Source organism: Zootoca vivipara, chromosome 7 (assembly GCF_965207765.1).
Source record: "Zootoca vivipara chromosome 7, rZooViv2.hap1.1, whole genome shotgun sequence".
Taxonomy (NCBI): domain Eukaryota; kingdom Metazoa; phylum Chordata; class Lepidosauria; order Squamata; family Lacertidae; genus Zootoca; species Zootoca vivipara.
The window spans coordinates 80486846-80496382 of NC_142590.1; the positions used below are offsets into that span (position 1 = coordinate 80486846).

The 9537-nt window shown below is 44.7% G+C and overlaps 1 long non-coding RNA gene across 2 annotated transcripts; it reads right to left on the reverse strand.

Moving 5' to 3' along the window:
* Positions 1–372: 372 nt before the first annotated feature.
* On the reverse strand, positions 373–8255 carry LOC148685160 (uncharacterized). Of its 2 annotated transcripts, XR_015951175.1 has the most exons (4): positions 7525–8255; positions 1541–1694; positions 1341–1400; positions 373–804 (listed from the first exon to the last, which is right to left on the reverse strand). It is a non-coding gene; the product is annotated as an uncharacterized LOC148685160 (long non-coding RNA). The 2 variants fall into 2 exon arrangements; XR_015951176.1 differs by lacking the exon at positions 1541–1694.
* Positions 8256–9537: the final 1282 nt, after the last annotated feature.

A 9537-nucleotide genomic window follows, 5' to 3' on the forward strand; every position in this document is an offset into this window, starting at 1 on the left:
ATGCCACTGGCTTGAGTGAAGGATACAAGATTCAGTTGCAAAAGTGATAGAACTCTAGAAGGTGGGTGGTGGTGCGATAGAACTGCATTGCAAAATTGAAACAAGTGCACATTTTGAAGGACAGCTGTATTTCAGTTCACATATTGGTCTAGGGAGTGGACCATATTGGTCTAGATTCCTGAGAATTATTAATTTGGTTCTAGGGAAGTCTGTCTCTGTCCAATAGAGCACGGGAGTGGGCAAATTAATGTCTTTGGTCAAAATAGTGCTGTGGCATTGTAAGGCTTCTGGAAAGGGGAAAGAGGACCAAGGTTTCAGGTACAATCAATACACAAATTAAAAGAGAGATAGATAACTAAAATATGTGCTATAGCATAAGTTTTATTAGGAAAAAGATGAGATGAACATAATCTGTGAATCCTTCCTTAAATACGAACTGGGAGGTTTTTCCAAAGGGAAAAGAACAGAGATTATTTCCCCTTTCTCTGATGCATTGAAACTGTCACAAGAAGATAAGTCCATTGAGGAGCCTGCTGTTAAAAGGTGATGATGAGATGAGATTTTAATCAGTTGGTAAGATCTGATGTGTTTTCAGAGTTTCTTTTTATTGCTTTTTTGTTTTTGTTAAGCACATTGTAACTTACACAGGGCCTTCAAGAAAGGCCAGGGTAAACAATCAAATAAATAACAGGGATGTGAAGGAAGGTGATACGTATAATGGAGGGCTTCAGGATTTGAGACTTTCATTTCCAACATTCTAAATAATCCAAGAATAACTTCATTGGAAACTAATGGAAAAGCAATCTAATGAGAGGAAAAAAGAGACTGTCAGTGTATTGTAAAAAGATTGACAGTAAGACAAATTTAATAATTACAAGTGGATTATCTTGGGACAGAAGAGGGGATATGGAAAAACTAAAGATGATTCAAAATGTATTCAGAAATCATGAGCTTAATCCTCAAAGGTGCTGAATACCTCTTTCATACCAACCTCAGAGCAAGGAATTAGTACAATCTGGAATTAATTCTTTCTATTCACCCCCACACACAGAGAAAGAAAATGATATTCCATATTCTTGAACAATACCATGCTCCTTAGACAATGATACATAACACGGGCCATTAGTGCCTAGGTTTTTTTCTCTCCTTTTTAGCAGAAAGGGATCAATATCATCAAACAGACTGCTCTCAAGTGCTTATTTTTGGAAAGCTAACCACCATTTACTTTTCAAAGGTCTTCAACTCAATCCTTATTCAGACAAACTCTCCTAGGCATCATTTGGAACCCAACATATAATGGCCAAGATCAGAAGTTTAAAAAAATAAATACTGTTACTAACCTACAAAGAGGTTTCTCAAGGAAGGTGGGTGTTCACCACATGCATGAAGATACCTTCTACCTAAAAAAGAACAATACAACAGTGATGGATGGGTTGAGTACTGTGACAGAAAATTAAATTTTTCACTAAGGGTGAGTTGAAAGTTGAACTTTGAAGAATTCAGAGTTTAACAGAAAGCAAATGCTAAGGAATTGTCTCACCGTAAACCAACTTAGGGCAGGAGGAGAAACGAGAAACCACAGGAAGATGATGGATGACAGAATTTAGGAAAGAAGAGGCATCATGAAGTTATAGATGCTGTTTTGCAACATGTAGTGCTGTACCAAAAATTTCTCCCACATCATTCTCCATCAACTAATGGGAAATGAAATTGCATTAGAAAATTATTAAATTTTCAGGGCTGGAGGAAGTGTTTTTGTTGTGCTAACTTTTGAGGTACCCAAGAGGTGTTTGTGAGTCTCCCATTTCCTTCATTCTGCAAACCATCTCTTTGGTTATCTGAACCCTGCAGCCTTCTGGGGTTCCCACGCTTCTGGAAAATCCCATGCCAATCTTGGCTGGTGTGACAAATTGAAGCACTTTTAAAATGTTTATTCCTGCCCGGCTGGCAAAGAGTTAACCCACCTCCAGCCTGACTGGCATAGAAATCTGATGGGGGCGGGACTGTGCCCGGTTTTAAAAAAGGAGGGAGAGTCGGTTTGGTCAGTTAGGAGGGAGAGGGAGGAAGGTGTGGTGTGGTGTTATGTGGTGGCTTATATGAAGACAGTTAAGAGGCTAGGAAAACTTAAAGTTAAATGTTTGACTGAGTTTATTTTGTACAACTGGAACAAAGCTAATTAATAAATGACACGTTAAAGAATCACTTATGTTTTTAACACAATAAAACTTCATCTCTGTTTTTGCCAACAAGAGGTCCGTTTGTATTTTTCCAGCGAGGTACCAGGACTCACAGCCGTGGTGACTCAAGAGAGGGCCAAACTCACCTCAGGCAGGGAGGTGGTGGTTTGTGTCCTGAAGTTACACGGAGGAGGCTTAGAAGGGTAACCTGAGGTGCCAAGAAGTTGCCAGAGTGCCTAGGGCAAACTTCTACAGTGGGGGAATCCAACTGAGGGAGACCCTTTACAGGAGGCAAGAGGTTATTCCTGGGGGACAGCCTAGAGTTTCTTAAGGTACCAGGCCACGTAGGCTGGAAGGCTCTCCTTACTTAGAAACCCATTAGGAAAAGGGGTTTATTTTTGAGGCGGCAGGAGAAGAGGGTGGGTGTTTTCCCCTCTGGATTCCTGTGTCGCAGTGATAGTAAGGTAGTGTGGGACACGGGTCGTCACATTTTTGGTGGCAGCGTCGTGATCGAAATTAAAAGCTCACACGCCTAGTTTGGTTTGAGTCTGTCAGGATTTTCCTGTGAGGAAAATGACTCACGTAAGAAAACCCAGAGAGGCAAAAGGAGATGAAAGAACGGAAGGGGCTGAGGGAAGCCCAGGTTCTGAGGTAGAACTGATGAAACTACGAATTGAGATGGCCCGAATTGAAGCTGAGAGGGAAAAGATAGCATCTGAAAGTGAGAGGGAAAAAGCTAGAATTGATAGTGAGAGGGAAAAAGCTAGAATTGAAGCTGAGGAGAGAATGCAGTCCGAGAGGTTAAGGGTTCAATTAGAACAGGACAGAATGAAGCTTGAAGAGATACGTTTGCGATCAGAATTAACTAGTAGCCCAGTTAATAATGATAGTATCGCAATTAATTTAAAAAGGTTCCCCAAATTTGGAAAGGACGATAATGTCGAATCGTTTCTATTTACCTTCGAACGCGTTTGTGTGGAATTTCAAATACCTGAGGAGAACTGGATGCTTTATTTAAGACCTCAAATTTGTGGGATACTAAGTGAAATTTATGCTGACCTGAGGGAAGAAGAGCTGTCAAGTTACCAAGTATTTAAGCAAAGGGTCAGGGTTCGATGTGGACTCACGGCTGAACAAAGCAGAAAGGCTTTTCGTGAGGCAAAAAAGGAACATAAAGAGACTTATGCCCAACTAGCTAGCCGCTTAGATAAATTACTTGACAGATGGATTCAAGGGAGTGGAGTGAAGGACTTTGATGAGTTAAAACAATTAATTTGTTTAGAACAATTTTTTAAGCAAATCCCTAGCAATTTACGTTGGTTCTTGAGGGATAAAAAACTGAAAACTGTGGCAGGGGTTGCTGAGGTCTTAGACGAACTACAAGGAGATTTCAATGAAATAGCATTCCCAAAACACTCACAGAAGGGTAATCCATGGAGAAACAGAGAAAATAAAGACAGGCAAGAAAATTTTCCTGTCAGGGAATCAGTTTCTGACAAGACAGGTTCTAAGAAAATCACTTGTTTTTTCTGTAATCGTGAGGGACATGTACGTGCCAGGTGCCCCCTGCTGGTTAAGTCGCAAACTACACCTACTGCAGCTAAACAAATAAAACTGATAACGCAGTCACAGGAAAATAGCTCGCCTCAGACAGAAGGCTCAGAGAAAGCAGACAGTCCAGCTGAGACTACTTCTAAGGTCTTACAGGTCTGGAGGGCTGAGCAGGAGTGCAACCAAGATTACATGGAGCCAATTGAATTAAATGGTCAGGTTTTTTTAGGTTTGAGGGACACAGGAGCAGAAGTCTCACTGGTCAAATCACAATTTGTTCCAAAGGAGCAGTACCTCAAGGGTCAGTCCTATAGTTTAAAAGGCATATGGGGCCCACATTTTGAAGTACCATTAGCGGAAGTTGATATTACCTACAAAGGATTTTGTGGCAAATGGAGAGTAGGAATCCTAAATGAATTGGAGGTGCCCTTTTTAATAGGGAATGACCTAGCTAGTCAGAAGCACCGTATTCAAGTGATAACTAGGTCACAGTCTCAAGTCAATGAGAGTAATCCTCCTGCAGTTATAGAGTCACCCATAGAGCCTGGTGAGGATGAAGGGCTGATTAGCGTGCCAGTGGTCCAGGAGCACGGTGCCCAATTCTTGAGTGATCAAAAAGAGGATGAAACTATAAAAGAGCTGTGGGGTAAAGCACAAAGTCCTACTGCAGAAGTAACTGTGGAGAACCCCTGCTTATTTACCACCATTGAGGGAAGACTGTATAGAATTTCTAGGAGGAGGAAAACTGCTGCTGTTTGGGAGAGGAAGAAACAGTTAGTGTTGCCAAGAGCTTACCGGTTGCAAGTGCTACAAATGGCACACGACGCACCCTCAGCAGCGCATCTAGGCATTAGAAAGACTAGTGATAGAATCCAAGCAAGATTTTACTGGCCTGGGATGGGCAAAGACATCAAAGAGTATTGCAAGTCCTGTGTGATCTGCCAAAAAGCAGGCAAAAGAGCGGACAAAACGCGAGGCTTGTTACAGTCTATTCCCGTAATTACTGAGCCCTTTTCCAGAGTAGGAGTGGACATCCTCGGGCCTATCTCCAGAGTTACAAAAAGGGGGAATAAGTTTATTTTATGCCTAGTGGATTATGCTACGCGCTATCCAGAAGCAATACCTCTAAAGGACATTGACTCAAAGACTGTAGCAAAAGCCCTCATGTCGGTGTTCTTAAGGCTGGGATTCCCCAAGGAAATTATAACAGATTTAGGGACATCCTTCACGTCCAAGACCATGGAAGAGCTTTTAACCCTTTGTGGGATTAAGCATGTTAAAACTACGGCTTACCATCCGCAGTCGAATGGCTTGACGGAGAAATTTAATTCGACCCTGAGCCGGATGCTAAAAACCTATTCCATCAATCATCCTAACGACTGGGATGAGAGGCTGCAACACTTCCTATTTGGTTATCGCGAAGTGCCGCAGGAGAGCACAGGGTTCTGTCCTTTTGAACTCCTATTTGGACGACAGCCACGAGGACCCCTAGACTTGATGAAAGCAGCGTGGTCAGGGGAGGAGCAGATCGACAGCCCTGATGTTGTGACGTATCTACAGGAGCTGCAGAGCGACCTTCAAGAGCTACGGGAGCAAGCTGCTCACAACTTGCAGCAGGCACAGCGTCGACAGAAGCAGTGGTATGATGCACACGCAAGAGACAGAACTTTCCAGCCTGGTGACAGTGTGCTCGTGTTAAGAACAAGACGTCGAAAGAAGTTGGAGATGTCGTGGGACGGTCCCTTCAAAGTGGTCGAGAGGATATCAGCGGTGAACTATTTAGTAGAGTTAGATGGGGAAGGGGACCGATGTAAAAATTTTCATGTAAACTTACTTAAGCCTTATTTTGACAGAAATAAGTTGGTGTTACAAGTAAAGGGGAAGATGACACAAGGAATTCATTTAACTGGGTGGGGAGAGCTGAGTAAGGGCACAACTCTAGCAGAGGTGTCATTCGATGAAAGTCTGACCCCAGAGCAAAAGGAGCAGTTAAAATTAGTCCTTGCTCAGTTTGCTCAGATCTTCTCAAACATCCCAGGGAGGACCAGCCTAGCAACTTATAAAATAGACACAGGATAAGCACATAAGTGGGAAGGAAAACATCATAGCGGACGCTTTGTCTAGGTATATTTTTGAGAGGTATAGAATGGTGCAAAGTATTATATGAAACGGTGGTAACCCTAGCAAAACATTTGTGCTTAGGCGTTATAATCTAACACATGTCAAACATGGTTTATTTGTGTACAAGTTTATGAGATGTTAATTTAGTTGACTTTGTAATATGAGTGTTATAGAATGCATTGAAGGATTTATAACCCCAAGCCCATTGCTTTGGCATTGCTCTAGTTAGTTAAGAGCAAGCCGACGCAATGTCTTTGTGGTGGGGGAGATATGTGACAAATTGAAGCACTTTTAAAATGTTTATTCCTGCCCGGCTGGCAAAGAGTTAACCCACCTCCAGCCTGACTGGCATAGAACTCTGATGGGGGCGGGACTGTGCCCGGTTTTAAAAAAGGAGGGAGAGTCGGTTTGGTCAGTTAGGAGGGAGGGGGAGGAAGGTGTGGTGTGGTGTTATGTGGTGGCTTATATGAAGACAATTAAGAGGCTAGGAAAACTTAAAGTTAAATGTTTGACTGAGTTTATTTTGTACAACTGGAACAAAGCTAATTAATAAATGACACGTTAAAGAATCACTTATGTTTGTAACACAATAAAACTTCATCTCTGTTTTTGCCAACAAGAGGTCCGTTTGTATTTTTCCAGCGAGGTACCAGGACTCACAGCCGTGGTGACTCAAGAGAGGGCCAAACTCACCTCAGGCAGGGAGGTGGTGGTTTGTGTCCTGAAGTTACACGGAGGAGGCTTAGAAGGGTAACCTGAGGTGCCAAGAAGTTGCCAGAGTGCCTAGGGCAAACTTCTACAGTGGGGGAATCCAACTGAGGGAGACCCTTTACAGGAGGCAAGAGGTTATTCCTGGGGGACAGCCTAGAGTTTCTTAAGGTACCAGGCCACGTAGGCTGGAAGGCTCTCCTTACTTAGAAACCCATTAGGAAAAGGGGTTTATTTTTGAGGCGGCAGGAGAAGAGGGTGGGTGTTTTCCCCTCTGGATTCCTGTGTCGCAGTGATAGTAAGGTAGAGTGGGACCCGGGTCGTCACAGCTGGCCTTTCCTGTAATTGCAGAGGGCAGGGGGCATTGCCTGCTCTTCAGAAGGGGAAAGTTAAACACCGTGCTCCAAATGGGCAGACTCCCCAGAAGTGGGTGTGTGCCTGTGAATGTGTGTGAAAAGCCTCACCAATGGCTGGCTTCAGTCAAACCCATTGGCATGAAGTCTCCAACTATGCACCCACCATTGCATGTGGTCTACAATGAAGTGCAAATAGCTCCAGATGATTCAAACAGTTGGCTTGAGTCAGGCCAGCCAACTCTAGGCAGAAACAAGGAGCTCACATATTTCTTTGACCTAAGCTCAAAACTGACCAACATTGCAGCAAGAGCATGTGAGTTTGGTGGACCACAAGGGTAGACAGCAAGGGGGGTGGACAATATATCACTCTCCTCCTTTGAGTCTCAGTCTTCCCATGAAACAGGGAGAAAGGAAGAGTGAGCATTCATCTTCCAGTTCTCATTAATAATCCATGCTAGTCTAGCACCGCTTCTCTCTGCTATTTGAGAAAGCACACAGAGGAGAAAGCAGATAGAGGAGAAGTTTAGGAATGCCTCCTTCCTTAAGCATCCTCACTTTATGTCCTCCCACCAGCTTAGTCTGAACACCTGATAAATATGGCTCATCCTTACCACTTAGCATAGCTTCACAATGAGGTATCTGCTTGGAAGTACTCCATCTCCTGCTTGCCCTTGAGCAAGTTATAGCCCCTGAACTGTTTGCATTTTCTAATAGATTTGTGCATTATTATATTCACATTCCTTCTTGGTTTTCTTTCAATGAACCTGAACGGGGCATGGATGTCTGCTCCAGGGATCAGTTATCCATTCCTAATTAGAATATCTAATTCACCAAGAGATGTAAACAATGAAATCAGTACTCAGCTTTGACCCAACCTTTCAGTCAACCTAGTTCCATATTAATTTCAGGAGTTATTGTATATCACAGGGAAATCCTAGAAAGGCATGCAGTTAAATATTTGACGGTATGTAGATCACCACTTTTTCTTCCGTTGTTCTCAGTTATTCTACCTCTTCTCAATTTCCATTCTCACTTTGTTTTCTTTCCCCTCTAGATCTCTCCTTTTAGCCCTCTCCTCTGATCCACATTCTTCTGCTGTTCTTATCATTCTTCCAGACAACTCTCTTTTACCAGGGGTGGGGAGCACCTTTATCTCTTTCTCAGAACTTGTCTGAGGCCCCATCCCTTCCTCAGCTCCCAGGCCACATCCCTCACCAGCCCTGCTAACATACCCTAGATGGGAGACTTTCATGGGTGTAGGCAGGGGGCAGGGGGGGGAAATTGCCCCCCCAGAAGCAGGGCCGCTGGCCAGCCTGCCCCACTGCCTGCCCGGTGCCGTCTCCCTTCTCACGGGCTGGCTGTGGGGCGGGTGGAGGGAAAGCCCCAGAGCCGCGCAAAGCATTTGGCTGGCTTTCCCTCCACCCGCCCCACAGCCAGCAAGGGAGAAGGGAGACGTCTTGGCTGTGGGGCGGACGGAGGGAAAGCCAGGCAACCGCTTTGCGCGGCTCTGGGGCTTTCCCTCCACCTGCCCCGGCGATCGCAGAGGGGGAGGAGGGGATCGGAGCAGCCCGATTTCAGGCTGATCCTGGTGCCCCCTCGCCCCTGCCGATCGCGGAGGGGGAGGAGGGAGTCGGAGCAGCCCGAAATCGGGCTGCTCCGATCCCCTCCTCCCCCTCCGCGATCGCCAGGGCGGGTGGAGGGAAAGCTGGCAAGGGAGAAGGGAGCTTTCCTTGCCCCGCTGTGGCCCCGCCCCTTGCCCCCCCCAATTTTCATGCTGGCTACGCCCCTGGAGACTTTGCTGGTCAGGAATCAAATCTTGGAGCCCTTATTTACATGGCTGGAGAAGAGAGGGGTGCATATTCAGAAAACAGTTTATTGTACATGGTAAAATTTACACCTGTTGCTTCACCCATTTTTTCCTCTGACCTCACCCAACTCTTGCACGTGACCATTGGAAGGTTGCCCAGATGGGAATGCAGGTCTGAGACTGAAGCAGGTTCTCTGCCACTGCCTTTCCTAGCTTCCACCAGCTTCTGGTGGAAGGCACTTTGCTAGGGGGGCACTTGATCCCTCTCATGGAGGAACATACATTACATTGACCTTTTGGGTGACTGCAATTTCCACATTTGAACTGGATCCATTTCTGCTTCCCTACCCAGCATCATTCTTTGCATCTGCAAAGAAAGCAGTTTACAGTGTGACAGTTTGCAGAGCCCAATGGAATCTCCCCTCTCCATGCTGTCTCCCCCAGATGGAGCTGCATTCCTGCATGTGCATTCCATCCCAGCCAGACTCTTTTTTTGCTCCGAGCAGGGGCTCTCCCAGACTTTGCACAGGGCAAAGCAGCAGCTCTCGGGATCGTTAAACAACACACTATTCCCTCTTATTTGCAGCTATTTATAAAAGTATTTACACACTACCCACTCACATAAAATATCAAGGCCATGCATATAATAAAATATTGTAAAACTATACAAAATAAGTAAAATAATTATTGACTGAACTTAAAAAAGGTAAATCAAGTAACTATAGAGAGATATCTGAAGGTTAGCTGAATTTCCACAGTATATTCCACAGTATGGGACCAGTGATATGTGGGACAACTAATGGTGTGCCTCTGGATG